This window comes from Hordeum vulgare, chromosome 5H (assembly GCF_904849725.1).
Source record: "Hordeum vulgare subsp. vulgare chromosome 5H, MorexV3_pseudomolecules_assembly, whole genome shotgun sequence".
In the NCBI taxonomy this organism is placed as follows: domain Eukaryota; kingdom Viridiplantae; phylum Streptophyta; class Magnoliopsida; order Poales; family Poaceae; genus Hordeum; species Hordeum vulgare.
In genome coordinates, this window is record NC_058522.1 from 492,553,003 (window position 1) to 492,563,652 (window position 10,650).

Below are 10,650 nucleotides of genomic sequence, written 5' to 3' on the forward strand. Positions count from 1 at the left end.
CCTCTCCAATCCCTAGTTCATCTCTTGTAACCAATCTTCATCTCGCGACTCCGATTGGTACTTGTAAGGTTTCTAGTAGTGTTGATTCTCTTTGTAGTTGATGCTAGTTGGATTACTTGGTGGAAGAGTTTATGTTCAGATCCTTGATGCTATTCATTACACATCTGGTCATGATTATGATTATGTCTTGTGAGCAGTTACTTTTGTTCCTGAGGACATGAGATAAGTCATGTTAATAATAGTCATGTGAATTTGATATTCGTTCGGTATTTTGATATGCTGTATGTTGTCTTTTCCTCTAGTGGTGTTATGTGAACGTTGACTACATAACACTTCACCATATTTGGGCCTAGAGGAAGGCATTGGGGAGTAGTAAGTAGATGATGGGTTGCTGGAGTGACATAAGCTTAAACCCCAGTCTATGCGTTGCTTCGTAAGGGGCTGATTTGGATCCACTAGTTTAATGATATGGTTAGACGTTGTCTGAATTCTTCTTTTATAGTTGCGGATGCTTGCGAGAGAGGTTAATAATAAGTGGGATGCTTGTCCAAGTAAGGGCAGTACCCAAGCGTCGGTCCACCCACATATCAAACTATCAAAGTAACGAACGCGAATCATATGAACATGATGAAACTAGCATGACAGAAATTCCCGTGTGTCCTCGGGAGCGTTTTTCCTCCTATAAGACTTTGTTCAGGCTTGTCCCTTGCTACAAAAGGGATTGGGACACTTCCTGCACCTTTGCTACTACTTGTTACTTTTCACTTGTTACGTTTCACCTCGCTATACCATCACTTGTTACCGCTACTTTTAGTGCTTGCACTTATTACCTTGTTGAAATCCGTTTATCAGAGCCTTCTGCTCCTCGTTGGGTTCGACACTCTTACTTATCAAAAGGACTACGATTGATCCCCTATACTTGTGGGTCATCAATAGCTAACCCTAAAATTTTCTTTGCTCGCTAATCTAAGGAATTTTTCTACAGGATAGAAGTAGTTGCAATCGTGGGAAGATAATGGCAAAGCCTAATTGCGCAAAGAATCAAATTGGAGCGCAATAGGAGATTGAAACAATACCCTAACTCAGCGTGGATTTGCTATGGCGGCAACGACGATGAAGAATTCGTCGGTGGCTAGGACTCCTGGCGAAGGCGCACGGGAGAAACAAGTAGATGTCTGGAGACTAGGGCGCGACATCAAAGGTGTGCTTCTTTCAGTGTTTGAAGAAATTTTCAACCGTTGGGCTCCGCTGGAATATATATATCCCTTCACTGTCGGTGACACCGAAATGAGATTTTCGGTGCCACCGAGTTCGACAATTTTTAGCTGACAGTGAAACTCGATGAGGCCAAAAAGCTAAACCCGGTTGCACCGAGATGATAAAACCTGATCAACCCTAGGCTTCGTTGGGACCGTGATTTTGAGGTTGGTCACACCGAGATGCACTTGGGAGGTTTTGGAATTAAGCCCTTGTCGAGATGGATCTCCGAGTGCTCCTCACATAGAGTGTCCCTAAAGTGCTTGCTCAAAATTTGTGATGAAGCATGAATATAATTTGAGACGAGAAAGCATAGATAGCTAGAGAAAGGTACTTAGGCATTCTTGTATATCCAATTGGCGAAAAGAAATAGAAAGCCAAATAACAACAATTGGATATCCTCGAATGAGCAAATTATGCATACCAACATGCTCACATAGTAAGATGTCAAATAAAACATGGTGAACATGCACAAACATTCTAGCATCTGTCAAGATGACGAAGTCATCTATATATGAGTATATTGACTTAGGAGCCAAGTAAGAATACTTGATCATAGGTCATACTCATCGATTAAGCACAAGTGGGGTTATCAGTTTTACGTAATGCAATAATGTGTTCACATTGTTTAGGAGACGCTTATACTCAAGTCATAGAGTAAAGCTCCCCCTAGATGTGACATCCTCCCTAAGAGGGATAACATAACCTTGGGTTTTGTCGTAGAAGACTTCAAGTAGGTGAAGTAGTGGTGGATGTTCATTGTTGATGAAGATCATCTTGAGTTGGGAGCAATCCTTGTTGTTTCTTACCCTTCTCACCTACATGGGTTAGTCCCAAAGCAAAAGGAGCAAATGCAAGGATATCTATGGACATGGAGTGGAATACATGGGAGGCGATGACCAAAGATGCATTAATTACTTTGTCACTTGCTCACCTTTGAGGGAATGCATGACTCCTTGAACTAATGCACATGGTTGGAGTTGGTTACATATAGTTCTTGCCAAAATGAATAAAAGGGAATTTCATTGGCGGAGTCACCCCTCAAGAACTTTCTAGTTATTCCTCTTGGGGACCCACATCACCTTGGTGGGGATCATTGGATTTGTTGTAGCACTAGATGAGGTAGTACTAGAAGTGTCCTTGGGAACCCACTCAACCTTGGCTTGGGGTTTTTCCTCGAATGAGTCAATCTCCTTTTGAAGCTTTCCCTTGACCTTGTGGTCTTGTGGTAGAAGGTCAACTTGAGAGCTTGTCCCCTTGGGAGGAGTAGGATCATACTTCTCCTCTTGAGAAACAAACTTGGGAATGTGATATGGACCTTCTTCCCAAGCATCTCCGTTGACGTTGAAGTAGCCAACACCTTGCTTCTTCCGATGTCCTCCTTGCTTGCGCACAATTTCTTCGAATTGATTACTTTCGGCAAGACTCTTGAAGACACCTCTCTCTATAATCCCTTTCAATAAATCGTTTTTTCCTCAAGTGTAACTTGGTAAGAGAATCATTAGTGGAATCAAGAGAGCTACTAGCAACAACATCATTTGATCTAGCTTTAGCATTGTTGTTACTAGATGAAGAAACTTTCTTGCCTTTGTTACTAGTGTTCTTAGGTTTAACTTTTGGAACAAAAGTAGATGAGAGTAATCGTTTGGCAAGATAAGAAGAACTCTTCTTTCAAAGATCATCATTGATTGCTTTTAGAAACTCATCCTCCTGCTCTAAATTTAGCTTCTCGAAGCGTAGCTTCTCATGAGTTCTTGAAAGCTCTCTATGATCTTCTAGAGTAGTTTCATGAGCTAACTTAATAATGTTTAATTCTTTAGTTAGTCGTTCAATCTCTTTCTTATCATCATCATTTGATTTCTCTTGGCTAGCATGAATATTTTCAAGTTCATTTTCAAGGTTATCACTAGTCTTATCAAGTCATCATCTCCTAACAAGTCATCCTCATCACTATCAAAGTCAAAGTACTCGGGGTGTGATACCTTGGGGCCTTTTTCCATGAAGCTGTTTCTAATCCCTTCATTCCGTGAATCAAATAAGTCGTAGGAGTTGGAAGAAACAAGTGCAATACCGGCAACACCTTCATCTTGACTATAGTCTAAGTTGGAGTGATAGCTTCTCTCAGATTGGTTGTCACACTTGGAGCCGGAAACCCATTCACCAACGTGAGCTTGATGTCTTCTTCTTGAACTGTTCTTGGTGTACTTGTACTTCTTCTCTGATTCTTTGCCTCTCCAGGAGTGTCTTCATTCATAATGATCTTCTCTACTCGTCCTCTCTCTGCGAGGTGACTCATCTCTTGACCTTCGTCTTCTAGGTGACTCTTCTCTTCGTTTGTGGGGAGCCGGACACTCATTGGAATAGTGTTCGTATTTCCATAGTTGTAGCAGTTTCGGTCACGACTAGATGAACGCTTCCCATCATATCTCGAGCTTGAGCTTCTTTCTTTACCTTTACTCTTGTAGAACTTGTTGATTTTTCTGACCATGAGCTGATCTCTTCATTGGTAACAAGGTTATCATTTGAAGTAGCGGGAGTATCGCTTGAAGCTTTGTAAGCACCGCTTGACTTGTTGTGCAACTCATCTTTGTCCTTGAGAGACATTTCATGAGCAACAATCCTTCCAATGACTTCACTTGGCTTGATAACCTTGTAGTTTGGCATCATTTGGATAAATGTGCACACGGATCGTATCTTCCATCCAAGGCTCTAAGTATCTTCTTGATGATGAATTTGTCGGTCATCTCTTCACTTCCTAAGCCGTCAATCTCATTTGTGATGAGAGCTAGCCTAGAGTACATCTCGGTGACTCCTTCACCATCCTTCATCTTGAACTTGTGAAGCTGACTTTGAAGCACATCCAACTTAGATTCTCTGACGACTGATCTTGTTGAATTCTTCGGGACACAAGTAGTTGAACAGGATATCACAGGCTTGAGCATTGTATTGCAACATCTTCAGCTCATCCGCTGTCGCATCACAATCCGGTTCTTTTCCTTCTCCGAAGAAATCACCTTGCACACCAACATGAACAACAACCCAAACGACAAGATTATAGCCAAGAATGTGGTTTTTCATCTTATGCTTCCAACTAGAAAAATTAGTGCCATCAAAATATGGACCTCTACGGTGATAATTTCCCTCACTAGACACCATATTCTCCTAGCTTGTGAAACCAATGCAATGGAGACCAAAGCTCTGATACCACTTGTAGGACCGAAAGTAAGTCTAGAGGGGGGAGGGGTGATTAGGCTACTTGACAAGATAAAAACTCAGCCTTTTCCCAATTTTAAGTGTGGAGCCATTTTAGCAATTATGACTAGTCAAGTACACCCTACACATGCACATATAAGAGTATAGCAGCGGAAAGTAAGACATGCAAGAGTAAAGTAGAGGGTAAGGTAGGGAGATCAAATGCAAAGGTTGACACGACGATTTTTGGCATGGTTCCGATGGGTGGCACTATCGTACGTCCATATTAGTGGAGACTTCAACCCATGGAGGGTAACGGCTCAGACAGTCTACAAAGGGCTCCACACACAACAGATCCACGAAGAAGCTAGCGGCCTTGTCTATTCCACCACGGCTTCCGTCCACACATGACTAGCCTCACTCACGATTGATCGTCACGAAGTAGGCGATCTCCTTGCCCTTACAAACATCTTGGTTCAAATCCACAACACGAAATAGGAGGTTTCCAAGCGACACCTAACCAATCCAGGAGGCACCACCCTCCAAAAGGTAATAGATGTGGTAGAACGATGAATTCCTTGCTCTTGTGCTTCAAAAGATAGTCTCGTCAACACTCAATCACTCTCTCTCGGATTTGGCAGGGGTAGGAGAGATTGATCTTGTGGAAAGAAACTTGGGGAGGCTAGAAATCAAGGTTCAAATGGTTGGAATGGAATCTCTTGATATCAACACATGAGTAGGTGGATCTCTCTGAGAAAAATGGATGTGGCAAGTGTAAGTGTGTTATGAGTGCTTCCTCTACAAATAAGAGGTAGGTGGAGGGGTATATATAGGCATCCACCAAAATCTAACCGTTACAACATTATTGACCAACTCGGTGACACCGAAATGAGTCTCGGTGGTACCGAGTTGCAATAAATGTGGCAACTTTTGAATTCTCGGTGAGACTGATATAGAAACCTCGTTGGTACCAATACGATGACGTAGACTAGTTTCCAAATCTCGGTGAGACCGATTTCAAACTCGGAAATTCCGATTTGTGAAATCATCTCAACAGAAAGTTGGTCACTCAATCTCGGTGGCACCGATAGGAAAGTTGGTGGTACAGAGATGGTATAGTTTGGCATAGGTTCTGTCAAGTGTAAAATCGGCAGGGCTGAATGGAAATTGTTGGTGGCACCGATTTTGCTCATATGGGTTTGGACAGAGATATTTTGTGGGAGAATGGCTGAGTATTTTTGGTGGTTACCTCTAAGCACTTGAGCAACCAATTCATCATAATATGTCACCCCCTTTTAATAGTATTGGCTTTCCTATGGACGCAAAGTGATTTCTCACAAAGTATAAAATGAAGAGTCTTCTTGCTTAAAGCTTGAGTCAATCCTATTCCTTCCTTGCATCAAGGGGCACCTCCTCACAATCCTATAGCCAAAACATCTTTGAACTCTTCTGAAATATACTTGAATAAATCATTAGTCCAATGATGCATATGTTGTGATTAATTACCAAAACCACCTTAGGGAGCAATTGTGTTTTGAGTACCTATAGTCCCAGTTTGTGATACAAACCGAGACTAAAGGTGTGGTGGCCGGCGGGCGTCACGCTGGGGCCCCGTAAGCCCATTTAGTCCAGATTCGTAATACAAACCGAGACTAGAGGTAGCCATTTAGTCCCGGTTTGTATAACCAACCGGGACTAAAGATGTCCCTATATAAGTCCTTCGTCCAGACCGAACCCATTTCTCTATTTTCTCCATTCCCCTCTCTGTTCTTCCCCTTAGTTGGAGCTCATCCTCCATTTTTTGCCAAGATTTGTCAAGGCTTGAGGCACCCCATCTCTCCAAGTGTTCGCAAAGGTTAGCAACTTTGTCCTGTCATCTCTCATTGGTAGATTAGCTCGTGCAATGCTATATAAGTATAGTGATTTGTGGGTTTTAGTTTGGGAGTAATTTTGTAGGAGTTTATTTGATTTATATGCAACTTGAGCTCAAATTAACTTCTTAGTTTGCATATGTGTAGGTGTGCTTTACTTAGTGCCTTCCAATTCCAGTCCTAACCACCAACGATCACCTACACCGTCCCGTCGCCCGCACCACCTTGGTGATCCTCTTATTCTTATCCTTTTTATAAAAAAAAATCTTATTTTTATAATTTAGATGGTTTTCTTACTTGTATGATTGTTTGTTATACATAGTGCCATGGTCTTGATATCCGTCCCCGTCGGCCCTCGTCGGGTATATGATTCAGATGTGGTATATTCTATTTTATAACTATTTGTTGCATTTCGCATTTATGATAATTATGCCCATCAAGTTGACATAGGTATTTTTATTTAGGTGGAATGTGAACCAGAAATTGTCGAGAAGTTAAATTTAGTTGAAAAAGAAAACGAGTATTTGAAATAAAAAATTGAAAAGAATTGAAGAAGAGTAGATGAAATTGGAGTTGTATGTAGCCCATGTAGTCGATGATTACAAGATCAATATGGTTCAATGCGCTTGAAGATTCCAAAGATTAGAAAATATGTCGTTAATAAAGAGGCTTGGTATCACTATGCTGTTGAATCAATTGTTACCTTAGTTGTGATCTTGATCGCATTTGTCGTTGCATTTAAATTCTTTAGCTAGGTACTCTTGTATGTTTTTTATGAGAATAAGTGTGTATGAATTTATGTATGAACTTGTATTAATTTGGTTTTTTCTCTTGTGTAATGAAGATGAACCAACAATGGTCTTTTCGGTCTTGCTGACGAAGTCACCATCTTCGACTATATTGACTTGGCATGGTATCATCATTTCACGCACATAGCACGTGCTAAAATGTTGAAAGGGCTATGGCAAAAACTGGATGCACTTCGTGTACAGACTGGACAATCTCTTTCGAAGTATCACGATTTCGGACGAATACTCATCTCTTACAAATGCATTTCATTTTTTAAGCTTATTTCAACTCCAGACTTATTGTGCATTCAATATGCATCATTCAAAGCCATGTCATTAATTTTCAACCTTTTCTCACTTTATTTCCTATTTTTCATGTATTTAATGATTTTTTAGCTAAATGACCGTGAAATTGACAAGCACTACAAATGAACTCTAAAAAGGCTGAAACTTGGCATAATATCATCATTTCACCCACATAGCATGTGCTAAACATTTGAGAGGGTTATGGCAAAAACTGGATACACTTCGTGTACACACTGGACAATCTCTTTCGAAGTATCACGGTTTCGAATGAATACCCATCTCTTGCATTTCATTTTTAAGCTTATTTCAACTCCAGACTTATTGTGCATTCAATATGCACCATTCAAAGCCATGTCATCAATTTTCAATCCTTTCTGACTTCATTTTCAATTTTTCATACATTTAATGATTTTTAAGCCAAATGGCCTTGAAATTGACAAACACTACAAATGAACTATGAAAAGGCTGAAACTTAGCATGGTATCATTATTTCACCCACATAGCATGTGCTAAAAAAGTTGAGAGGGTTATGGCAAAAATTGGATGCACTTCATGTACAAACTGGACAATCTCTTTTGAAGTATCATGATTTTGGACGAATATTCATCTCTTACAAAGGCATTTCATTTTTAAGCTTATTTCAACTCCAGACTTTTTGTGTGTTCTATATGCACCATTCAAAGCCACGTCATCAATTTTCAACTCTTTCTAACTTCATTTGCTATTTTTCATGCATTTACTGATTTTTTGAGCTATATTACTAAAAGAGCTAAATAAAATCTATAAAACACCCATTTAAAATATCTAAAAATTAACAAATTAATATAGTGATAAAACAATAATATTAAAAATTAGCAAAATGAATCACTCAAAAATCTATTTTTAAACTAAAGTTATTCACAAACTAATGATTCACACAAATTTCAAAAGAATTCAAATTTAAACTATTTAAATTTGAAAACTACTGGCACTAACAGAAACTTTTTATTTTTTGATCTAAACCAAAAAGATTCATTGAAAACCTATAAATATTCTAACAGTTATTCCAAATCTAAAAAGAGAAATTGTATTGTTTAGAAAAGCAAAACAAACCAAAAAAGAGAAAATAAACCTTTAGTTCCGGTTGGAAGCACAAACCGGGACTAAAGGTCCCTTCCTGCGCGGAATTTGGGCCACTGAAAAGGAGACCTTTAGTCCTGGTTGATGTCACCAACACAGACTAAAGGTGCCAACCAGTGGGCCATGCGCCACACCTTTAGTCCCGACTGGTGTGTAGAGCCGGGACTAATGACCCTTTAGTCCGGGTTTGTGGCTCCAACCGGGACTAAAGGTGCCTGCTATATAAGCTCGTGCCTTTGTCTCCCAGTGCCAGCCACCCGCCCGGGACATATTCAGATCTAACCACACACCCAAAATCGCCGCCTCACTATAGCCGATGAACTCATTGCCCCCTGCCGTCGATGAAATCGCCGCCCCCTACTGCACGCCCCCTCCTACCCCTGACGAGCCTCTGTTGTGCCCCCTCCTCCCATGGTGAGCCTCCGCCTCCTTCCCCCCTCTCGGTTCGCCCCGACCCCTCGTTGTGCCCGAGCGCGGCGGCGCCATGGCCGTCACCCTGCACGAGCATGGCGGCGTCATGGCCCACGTCCACGTCCCACTAGTGCCATCCTTACCCAGACCTCAACACCGGCGGCGTCCCTAGCGTCCAATCCGTCCGCTGCCTCCCGTCCCTTCGCAGTTCCTCCGGCGGTTGCCTCCGTGTCATTGTGTGCCTCGTGGCCGTGTTAACTTTCTTAGATGGAATTGTGGCAAGTCCTATTGATGTGGGTATTGCATGGTTTGCTGAGTGCATGTGTTAATTGTGTTTAGTCTATGTCAATGTTATGATTTGTGCTTGTGAAAGAAAATTACATTTTTGTAGTTCCAATTCTTGATAGGGGCTTTTGTTGTCATCATGTGGCTTCTTATTCGTGATGTTCGCTTGATAGGAGCTTTTGTTGTTCTCATGGAGTTGACTCTATTGGTAGTTCTGTTGTAGCCTCATTTATTAAATAGTTATAAAAGTTTATTAAATAGTAGGAATTTAAATAGTTCTAGAATTTGTTCTCAACATCAACGAAGCCCAGCCCGCATCCTCGTCGTCGACTCGGTGGCGACAACCTGCTTGAGAGGCGCCATGTCCGGGACTGGGCTCTGCCGGGCTCACACTCGGAGGTGCTACCTTTTGGGGCGCGCATCTTGGCGTGGAACCAAGCTCCCGTCATCGGCCCGAAGCTTCTTTGGTGGCGGTTGCGCGAGCCACTTTCTGTGCGGAGGCAGCCGACCCCCGAGGAGGAGGTACATCGTTGTGTTAGGGAGGGGGACGAGCACGCCCGTCGTTACATGGTTGCATTGGACGCCGGGTTCTCCAATACATGGCAGGTTCTTCACGGATCTCACCCGAGATATGATCCTGTGATGGTTCCTTCTCTTTGAGTGTCCATCGCTCGCACCTCAGTACAGTGGAAACTCTTTGGGTGATTGATGTCAACTGTTCTTCCCCTTGCAACGGCACCAGAAGAATGCTGCTAGCACTCTCCGGCAATCGAAACTAGAAGAATGTTGATGACGACCCACCAGCGCGCGGGATCGTAGCAGTTTTCGAGGGTAGAGTATTCGACCCAAATTTGTTGATCGCCAAAACAGGAGGTGAGAGAATACTCCCGAGTATTAGCAGTTGAATTTGTCAGATTCAACCACACCTGAAAGATTAGTATCATCCAAACAAACTCCGTGTTATAACTGTTGCATGATGAATATCATCCAAACAAACTCGTAGGCAATGGGTCGGTGATTTGTTTGGATGATATTCATCATGCAACAGTTATAACACGGAGAGATATGTGGCTAGCTCCCGTTCGTCAATGTGATCTAGGCATGCATTCCGTGTGTCGTCATACGTGCTTAGGGAAAAGAACTTGCATGACATCTATTGTCCATCCCTCCCGTGGCAGCGGGGTCCAAAAGGAAACTACGGGATATTAAGGTTCTCCTTTTAATAAAGAACCGGACCAACACATTAGCACTTGGTGAACACATGAACTCTTCAAACTATGGTCATCACCGGGAGTGGTTCCGGTTATTGTCACTCCGGGGTTACCGGATCATAACACAAAGTAGGTAACTACAATTTGCAAGATCGGATCTAAAACACACATATGTTGGTGACAACATAATAATTTCATATCTGAACATGG